The sequence below is a fragment of the Pseudonaja textilis genome, chromosome 2 (genome assembly GCF_049901715.1).
Source record: "Pseudonaja textilis isolate UNSWEBS1 chromosome 2, rPseTex1.2, whole genome shotgun sequence".
NCBI lineage: Eukaryota > Metazoa > Chordata > Lepidosauria > Squamata > Elapidae > Pseudonaja > Pseudonaja textilis.
Genome location: NC_141991.1, coordinates 217961760 through 217970620, shown reverse-complemented (window position 1 = coordinate 217970620; position 8861 = coordinate 217961760). Strand labels below are relative to the sequence as shown.

Here is an 8861-nt window from a genome sequence, read left to right as displayed (position 1 = left end):
CAAAACAATACAAAAAAAATGCTGAAACCCTACATAGAGTACAGAAAAGAGAAACAAAGGCAATAATGGGTCTAGAGGCTAAACCTTATGAAGAACAGCAAAAGTAATTAGATATGTTTATCTTAACAAAGACGGAACTCAGAGGAGACATTTTTAACAGTCTCCTGATACTTGAAGGACTACCACAGGGAAGAGGATAATAGTTTATTCTCCATAGCACCTGAGGGTGGAACAAGAAACAATGTGTGGAGCTCACCAGAAGAAGATCCAGTGTTTCAGCAGAATCTCATCTGCCATCATCAGGCTTCTGTATTGTGTTCGTCTATAGAGATAGAGATAGATAGAGATAGAGATAGAGATAGAGATAGAGATAGAGATAGAGATAGAGATAGAGATAGATCCGTATCTATCTATCTATCTATCTATCTATCTATCTATCTATCTATCTATCTTTGTAGATTTTCACGGGTACAGGTATGCTGGTCTTGGCATATCTGGGTCTTTTCCCGTGTAAGATTGAGAGCATCTTGGCAACGTTTCGACGAAGTCCCACTCACCATCTTGAGGCTGGTGCTTTCGGCTTCATGCTGAAAGCACCAGCCTAAAGATAGCCAGTGGGACCTCGTCAAAAGATTCTTTTGGCCTCTATGATTTTCCTTTGAATTTTAAATATGTATTTTTGTCTGCATTGTTTCAGTATCTATCATTTTTTCCAGTATTTTTTGTTTAGTATATATACATTTATGTCTCTTTCTGAAAAAAATGAGCTGTTATAAAATTTTGAAAAATAAAAAAGTTACTCCACTTTTATTTCTATTATGCTACTTTGTGCCCTGTGAGGCATTAGATTATCAAATGTCTCCAATTTATCCTCCAGGCCTGATCAGAAAAATGCATTGGATTAGGCAAGGTTGCCTACAAAACTGAGATTCTTGGGGAAAATGCACAGGAAACTGAATATGTGAATTTCATGAAACGAACTGATAAGGAAATGGAAACTAATGTAATGCTGCAAACTAAGAAAAACAAAAAATGGCAATTTTGCTGATCTTGACTCTATATGTAGTTATTGTAGATGTTGCCAGCCAAAAGGAAGAAATCAGATTACAAGGTATCAAAAGCAAATGTAAGTTATCTCCTGAGTTTGAAAAACTGCAATTGTGTTTGTGGGAGTGAATATTTGTGTCCCTTTGTAACTGAAATCTATAAAGAAATATATGACAAAATGTAGCAATTTGACAACTAGTTGTATTTATTCAAAATAATAAATATACAGTTTGGTACAGTTTTCTGTTAATGAAACATGAATTAAAACTACATTAGGCTGAAATTACTGTAGCACATCTACAGTAATATCAAATGAATTCATTATGACTAGCAAAGTTATAATGAATACTAAATGAATTAATAATAATGAACCATGTTAAGTGATATCTAATTGTTTTATTTCATTTTTATGTATATTTTGTCCAGATTTTACTGTTAAGTTAATAAGGATGGCATTCATTAAGTCATTTCCCTGCCAAGTTTTAGCTGAGAGCACTTAGCTTCACACTACATCCTAAAACATATTTAGCACCATTCATTCTTATTATTCTCTCTTTTTTTCTCTCTCTCTCTAATACACACAAAAGAAGATTTTGAGAACCTTTCTGCAGGTTTATAGCAGACTCGTGGGAGAATCCCAAGGGTGTAATAGTACTAAAGATTATAAAACCCAGCAAGGTTTATAAATAGAGGTAGGTTGTTGTTTTTAATCTCTTTGTTCAAGCCACATAGCATAACTTCTTATGAGTCAAACTTACATACTTATCAGATATGCTATAAAATTGCATTAACAGAATTAAAAAGATATAGGATATTTCTGATCACCTACCCACTCAAAAAAAACTAAGAAAAAATGCAAAAATCCCAATTTCCTCATCACCTAATCTATTGTGATCTTTCCCCAACATTTAATTCAAACCTATTTCTACCCCAAATTTGCCTATTTCTAGTTTATAACAGACATAATTTTTGATATTCAACATATAGTTTATTTTTATTATTATAAAATACCAAGAATACCAAGAAGTGATTATAGAAAGGCCTTCAATCCTGTTGATGATGTTAAACTATGAAATGTGCTCTGAAAAATCCCAGAACATCTCATTGTCCATATAAGAAATTTATATGCAGGGCAGGAAGTCATACTTCAGCCAGAGCACTGAAAAACAGATTGGCTCCAAGTTGACAAAGAAGCGGGACAAGATTGTATACTTTCTCCTTATTTATTCAATCTATATGCTGAATATACATGATGGGAATCTGGATTGGAAGATGAATGTGGTTTTAAAATTGGAGATAGAAATATCAACTTGTGCTATGCTGATGGCATTACCCTGAAAATGCAAGCTATAGTAGTTAAAGAAACACAGTGAAAAAAAATGGACTAAAATTAAATATAAAGAAGCCCAAACTATTAATAACAGATATGATAATCAGGTTTAGAATTGTCACTGAACATACTGAAGAACCAATAGAGGAGAATATTTGTAGTTCCGGGTTGAAAAAAGGAGCCGTGGTGCCCTCTGAGCTTGGCTGTTTTTTTGCAAACTGTTCGTTAGCTTGTTGGATTGTTCTTTAATTAAGGAGTTATTTGTTTCTTGATTGTTGGTTTGATGTTAATCTAATATTAACATTAAACCACAATTAACATTAGACCAACAATCAAGAAGCAAACAGTACCCCCAATTAAAGAACTGCCAAACAACTTTTATAATTTATTAAGATGCTTATAATTTGTGGTTGGTTTTGTTTCTCTTTACTTGAGTTGGTTTAAGAGTAGTATAGAAATGTTTGTGTTCATATACTTCAAATTCTAGTTGTGTATATGTTCAAGGTTTTAGTCATCACCTTTAAAGCCCTTCATGGCATGGGAGCATCTCATGCCAATGTTATCATCCTGTCCATTGGGAGTGGCAGGCAAGGTAGGTTGTGGGTCTTGTCAATTAAAAAAATCTATGTTGGGATCCAGGAAAAGAGCCTTCTCTGCCATTGTCCCTGCCCTTTGCAGCATCCCCCAGAGACGAGGCAGGTCTCCACTCTTATGGACTTTAGAAAGAGTGTTAAGATTTGTCTCTGCCAATAGGCATGGGCGTTGAAGAAGGTTTATGAGGACATTCTCTCCACCATTTTAGCATTTAATATTATAAACTTATCTTTTAAATCTGTTTTTAACTTTGTTCTTATTTGTGCTTTTATATTTTATGACATGTTTTTTATTGTAGGCTGCCCAGAGTCACTTAGGTGAGATGGCCATTATAGAGTGTGATAAATAAATAAATACATACATACATATCAACATACATATATACATTCCTGGTTCATATTAACCTATATTAATATATTAATAAGGTGAATTGAGGTTAAAGATGGAATTGTCTAAAAGCCACCAAATGAGCTTGGAGGCTGTGTAAATATTTGAACAAGGATCACCATATTTTTTTTTAAATTAATCTCTCTCTCTCTCTTTTTTTTTTTTTCTTCTCCACTCCCAACTTTAGGAGGAAGTCCCTGGATTACAAAAGAAAACAGAAATTGTAATATACCATAGAAACTGGGCAAGAATCCAAGGTTGTCCACACAGGGATAATGACTGCTAAAATAGCAATTTTCTGCATTCTTGTATAATGAAAATTGCTAGTTATGTAAAGCTAAATCTGGGCATGCAAAAGGTGGAATTCCTGCACTATCCTACTTAATTATATTTGCCAAGAAACTTCTGAATATATTTCAGAAGTAAGTAGTCATTTCAATTAATGTCCTTTGTAGGACATTTAAATGCACAATGTCAGACTTGAACTCTACAAACACCATATAATTTAAGGAAAGCAGCTTGCTATACAGAATCTAGTAAGATGTTAGAAATCACAAAACACATAAACCAAACCAATAAATGGAGGATTGTGGTGCCCAAGTGCCAAATGCTTTGCTTGTAGCTCCTGCTTCTTTTATACTAAGGTCAGGTGATAAAATAAGAACTTATAGTCAGGTTAGTAATCCAATTGTTTAAATGTTCATGTTTTTGTTGGACTTAGGGAGTTTATAAAAATACAATATATTTTAGCTAATGTCAGATTAGATGAATGCCATTCCAACACAGTCAAATCCTATAAATTTTCCTCTGGTGAAGATGGGATTGCATGAACATAATATGCCTTCTTACTTTTCAAGGTATATAAATTGGTACATTTTCTGTCCCAGGGACAATAAAAAAGAATAACCAGATGCCAAGGTCAGGAATTAGTAAATATCTGTGTAGAACTACACTTACAGGTATGCTGTTTCCATAGTGTTATTTTAAAAAAGGTTAATAATAAAGAACAAGAAATACAGTTTTGTATCAAAGAAGAGGGATGTAGAAGTATGGTGACAATACAAACAGGATTAAAATATCCAGTAATTCACGGCTGAAGTTGGCCATTAAAACACAAGAAAAATTAAGACATATATTATTTCTATCTACCATATCTGTCTCTGATGTTGCCTTATAAAATTCCCAGTAACTGGATAGTGTCATCTAGACTCAGCTGGAGTTCATTATAATTCCAAGCCCCAAGGAAGCTATTTCGCTCAAACAGCCTGATCTTGCAATCTGGTACTTTTCCACCATTCTACCTTCTGTTCCTCTGCTAAGTGGATATGGCACTATTAAGGACTCAAAGACCATAGGATAAGATTAACATCTGAAGGACAAATCAGGAACCCTGATTCCACATTGTTATCCTCCAATATTTTTCTGTTTTTTAGGGAATAAGGTTGTGTGTTTTATGTTCAGCTCATATGCTAACAACCTAATGCGTTTCTATATGAAATCCACTTGTATGAATTGGATTATTTGGATAAAATAATCTATGATCCCCGTGTGCATGTAAACATAATCATTGATGTACCTAGTGCTATCACTAATACAAATATAAGATTATTATTTATATAATTAATCAAAATCTATTGGGAAGAAGAACACAAATGTAGTACCTGTCTGTCTGTTATTTCCAGGACTGAGCAGATATTGCAAGGAGGCTCTGCCACACTTGTGTAATCCAGGAAATGACTGGCTTTATTGGATTTCAAAGGAATCTTGCATTCTGAATTACCTTTTTGTAACTAAAGCCAAAGCACTATGGAGCCTCAACTAAGAAAAATGATTTATATCTGAGGTATTTTTCCTAAGTGCAAGGCACGGTAATGAAGATAGGAAGAACACTATTTTTTCTACCATAGCATAACTTTCTCTATAACTGCTTTCCCATTGGTGTTACACTTTGTGGAAATGCTATCCCCAGTTCAGCATTTGGACTACATGATGGTTTGAGAAGCGATTTTGACTTCTTTTATGGAAAAGTTGCTGGAAATTAATTATACTTATATCATTCAAGGCATGATTACTCCAATTACTCAGTCTGGTTCTCAGAAGGAGGCACAGAGGGAAAGGGTATTCCAAAGAGTCAAAGAGCTAAAGATTTGGAGAAGCTGCTTTCTTTAGACAAGAACACCTCATAATCTCTGCAGCAATCAAGAGAGAAAACTGGTGAGGTGAACATTTTCTTTTAAATAAAGTTTTATTTGGGTTTTCACACATACAAAATACAAGTAAAACATCTTTTTTGAAAATAGCATGGTCCCGGGTTGAACTTCTTTATACAGACACAAACTCAATTTCATGCTCATTTTTGTGTTCTATTCCATATCTTATACTATTCTACATTTTCTATATAGTTTTTCCCCTCTTTTAATTTTCTCAATTTTATTTTGATTATCTCATCTCAATTCAAATAATTATATTTATACTTTTGTCTGTTTGGTTTCAATTTCATATTATCTTTTCTCATTAAACAAATTTTCTCCTGTAGTTACTAATTGGAGTATGACACCTTTATTTCTTTTAATTACATCCATTCAACTCTTATTTAAACTTCAATATATACCTTAAGTTTATGACCTTCAATATAATACATAATACATAACTTCCAATCGAATTCTGCTTGGTACCTTCTTATAATACACACTATATTATTTTTAAAAAAGGATTATAAATATATGTAATTATAAACCCTCATTCCATTCCAATTCAGTTCTATGATTAATAATCATTAAAATCTTAACATCTTTAACATTTCTTTTCAATTAAATATCATACTTCCTTAAAGACACATATAATCTCCATAATTAATTTTTCCCTTATTTCTCTTCACATATGTTGTGTAAATCATTAAATATTCATTTTGTTACATTTATTTATTGACAAGCATTCCACTGAGTTTTGATAGCTATTTTATCAAACATTTTAATCATACATTGTTTCATATTTTCTGAAATTATTTCTATTTCTAATATAACAATACAATCTTATGTACCTTTGCAGAATCCCCTTTTCCATTAAGTTTTCACCCATTATCTCTAAATTGGCCCTGTTTCTCTATATTTTGTTTCTGTCCTTTATAACTTCTTTTCCTTTCTTTCTTCCCTCTGATCTTCTCCCTCCCCTTTTTACCCCCTTGTCTCTCTAGTTCTAATTCTCTCTTCCGCATTTCTCTCTTCTGTTGCTTTCTGATTTTATACTTATTTTTCACTCTATTCTTTTTTGGGTTGTTTTTCCCAATCTTAAACTTTCCATTCTCTTTCCCCCCTTTCCTTTTTTCCCCTCACCTAAGATTACTTGTTCATTAAAATGGCTTCTTCTTTGTCTCAATCTTGTTCTGCAGGCATTTCTTGTTGTTTCTCATAGTTCCAAATCTCCGTTTCTAAGAACTGAAATATGAAGCCAAAAGAACCTTCTTGTGCACCTTCTTTGTACTTTTTAGTCTCCTCCCTTCCAGATCCTGCCCTTTTATTCTTTTTCTCTCCTTTCCTGTTTTCAAAAGCTTTTAATTATCCAGAAATCTTCATTATCCCTTTGACTTTTTATTTTCAGCATTAAATGCCTATTAATGTCAAAGTGGATTTTTTTTCCAATTTCTTGCTTAAGACTCTTAGCTGTCAGTATAGGAAAGGGAGAAAAAAAAAAACCAGATCTTTTCCTTTTTCTCTCTCCTTCGCAGCTTAAAAATCTTAGGGAACAATGTTATTGGGGTTTTTTTAATAGTTTAAATTCCAGGGTACCTTATTTGTTGCTTTTGCTGTTTGACCCAGTCGACCAAAACTTTCTCTTCTTATCTTCCTCCTGCACATTCTTTTTCAGTCAAATTCTTTGTGGTGGCCATTTCTGACCACCACTACAACCACCTTCGGGAAAGGGAGTAATGGCCAGCTGGGAAGGAGAGATGCAGCTCTCCTCAACCCTGCAGGCAATCTCCCCTTCTTCACCACCTCTACGGGGTGGCTTAGCCCCAAAACCAGCCGGCTTGGGGCACTCCAGCGACGAGCACAGATCGAAACCGCGCAGAGACGTGGTTTTGGTCTGTCGCTGAAGAAGCTCAAACCAGAAGACATGAGGTGAACATTTTGGCAGGTGTGACAGAAAGTAAATGACAGAAGATGGGGATCCAGAGCTTTGTATCCTGTTGGCTTTGTATATACTGTCTAAAAGCATAGGCCTCACTTTATTCCATAAGACTTTTGGCTGCAATTTCATGAATCAAGTAATGAATCCATCTATTTCCTACCTCTCTGATAGGCATTGTCCCTACTGAAATATTAATTATCTTTCTTTTGATATTACTCAACTCCTTTTTCTTCTGCTCTATGTATAACCACTCTGTAGCACTGAAACCAGAATTTCCACATTGCATTTGGGCTTCTAAAGCTATGTTCCCATTGCTTTAAACATTTTCCCCAGTTTTTATTTTCAGAAGCATATTGTTGTAAGTAGGTATTTCCCCAACTTCACTTGTTTCCCCCACTCATGATAAAGTACAGCTTTTTAGCAACAGACAGATATTATGTTTGCAATGAGCTAGTCCTTTCCCAGGTACCTGCAAGCTTTGTGACAGAATAGAGTTATATATAGCCTCAGCCACCCACAAACTTGTCTGCTTTCACCTCTGTTTCTGTTTGCTACCTGGAAAATTGACTATAATGCATTTACCTTTACCAGTCTCTGTTCTTCTTGCTGTTTATAACTATGACCTCCTCCTGTTATTTTATGACTTCATTCCTGGCAGCACAGCTAACATTTCAGATGAAGTTCTGCCTTTGTGAATCATATATACTCTAACTGTTAACAAGGCATAGAAGCAATTATGGATCCATTCCGAAGGTGGCCCCACTCTCAGAGGCACCTCTGCTGGTCCTTCTGCTGGACCACTCCAAGGCCATAAAATGTATTTCCTTGCAGTTGCATTTGGTGTCCATCTCTCTGTTTTTATGAAATGTGTGAAAATGTCTTTTATACCAGGCTCCCAATGTTAATTACACTTATTCATGGCTTTTAATTACATTTTGTTTTCATACCTCGCATTTTTCTTTGTGTTGTTTTAAATTATAATCATCCATGTGTTCTTTTTCAACAGACATGCAGCATCTAAATCAACTAAAGAAATAAGACTACACAGAAATGAGTATCTAAGGAATTTAATTAGACAAGCACCTTTATCATCTTTATTTGGAGAGTAGCCAAACTTGACCTATTACAAATATTGGACTGAATTGAAAGATGACCTTCACAGGAATGTTTATTTCCATTGGTAGAAGCAAATTTTTCTCCATCTTTCAAAAGAAATAAAATCAATTCTGTTAGAATTCCAGAGTTTGGGTTTCCTTATTTTATCTCCCACCAGTATTTTCTTTCTTCCTGTTTGCAATAATCACTTAGCTCAAGAAAGTTGCATGGCCAGATTATCATTATTAAAAGAAAAATAGAAAAGAGATGGCATCTGTAA

At 34.2% G+C, this 8861-nt stretch overlaps 1 long non-coding RNA gene across 1 annotated transcript; it reads left to right on the top strand.

Annotated features, from left to right (window-relative positions):
- Window positions 1-1644: 1644 nt before the first annotated feature.
- LOC148127366 (uncharacterized) lies at window positions 1645-8640 on the top strand. Its single transcript, XR_015741510.1, has 4 exons — window positions 1645-1739; window positions 3546-3615; window positions 5421-5572; window positions 8493-8640. It is a non-coding gene; the product is annotated as an uncharacterized LOC148127366 (long non-coding RNA).
- Window positions 8641-8861: the final 221 nt, after the last annotated feature.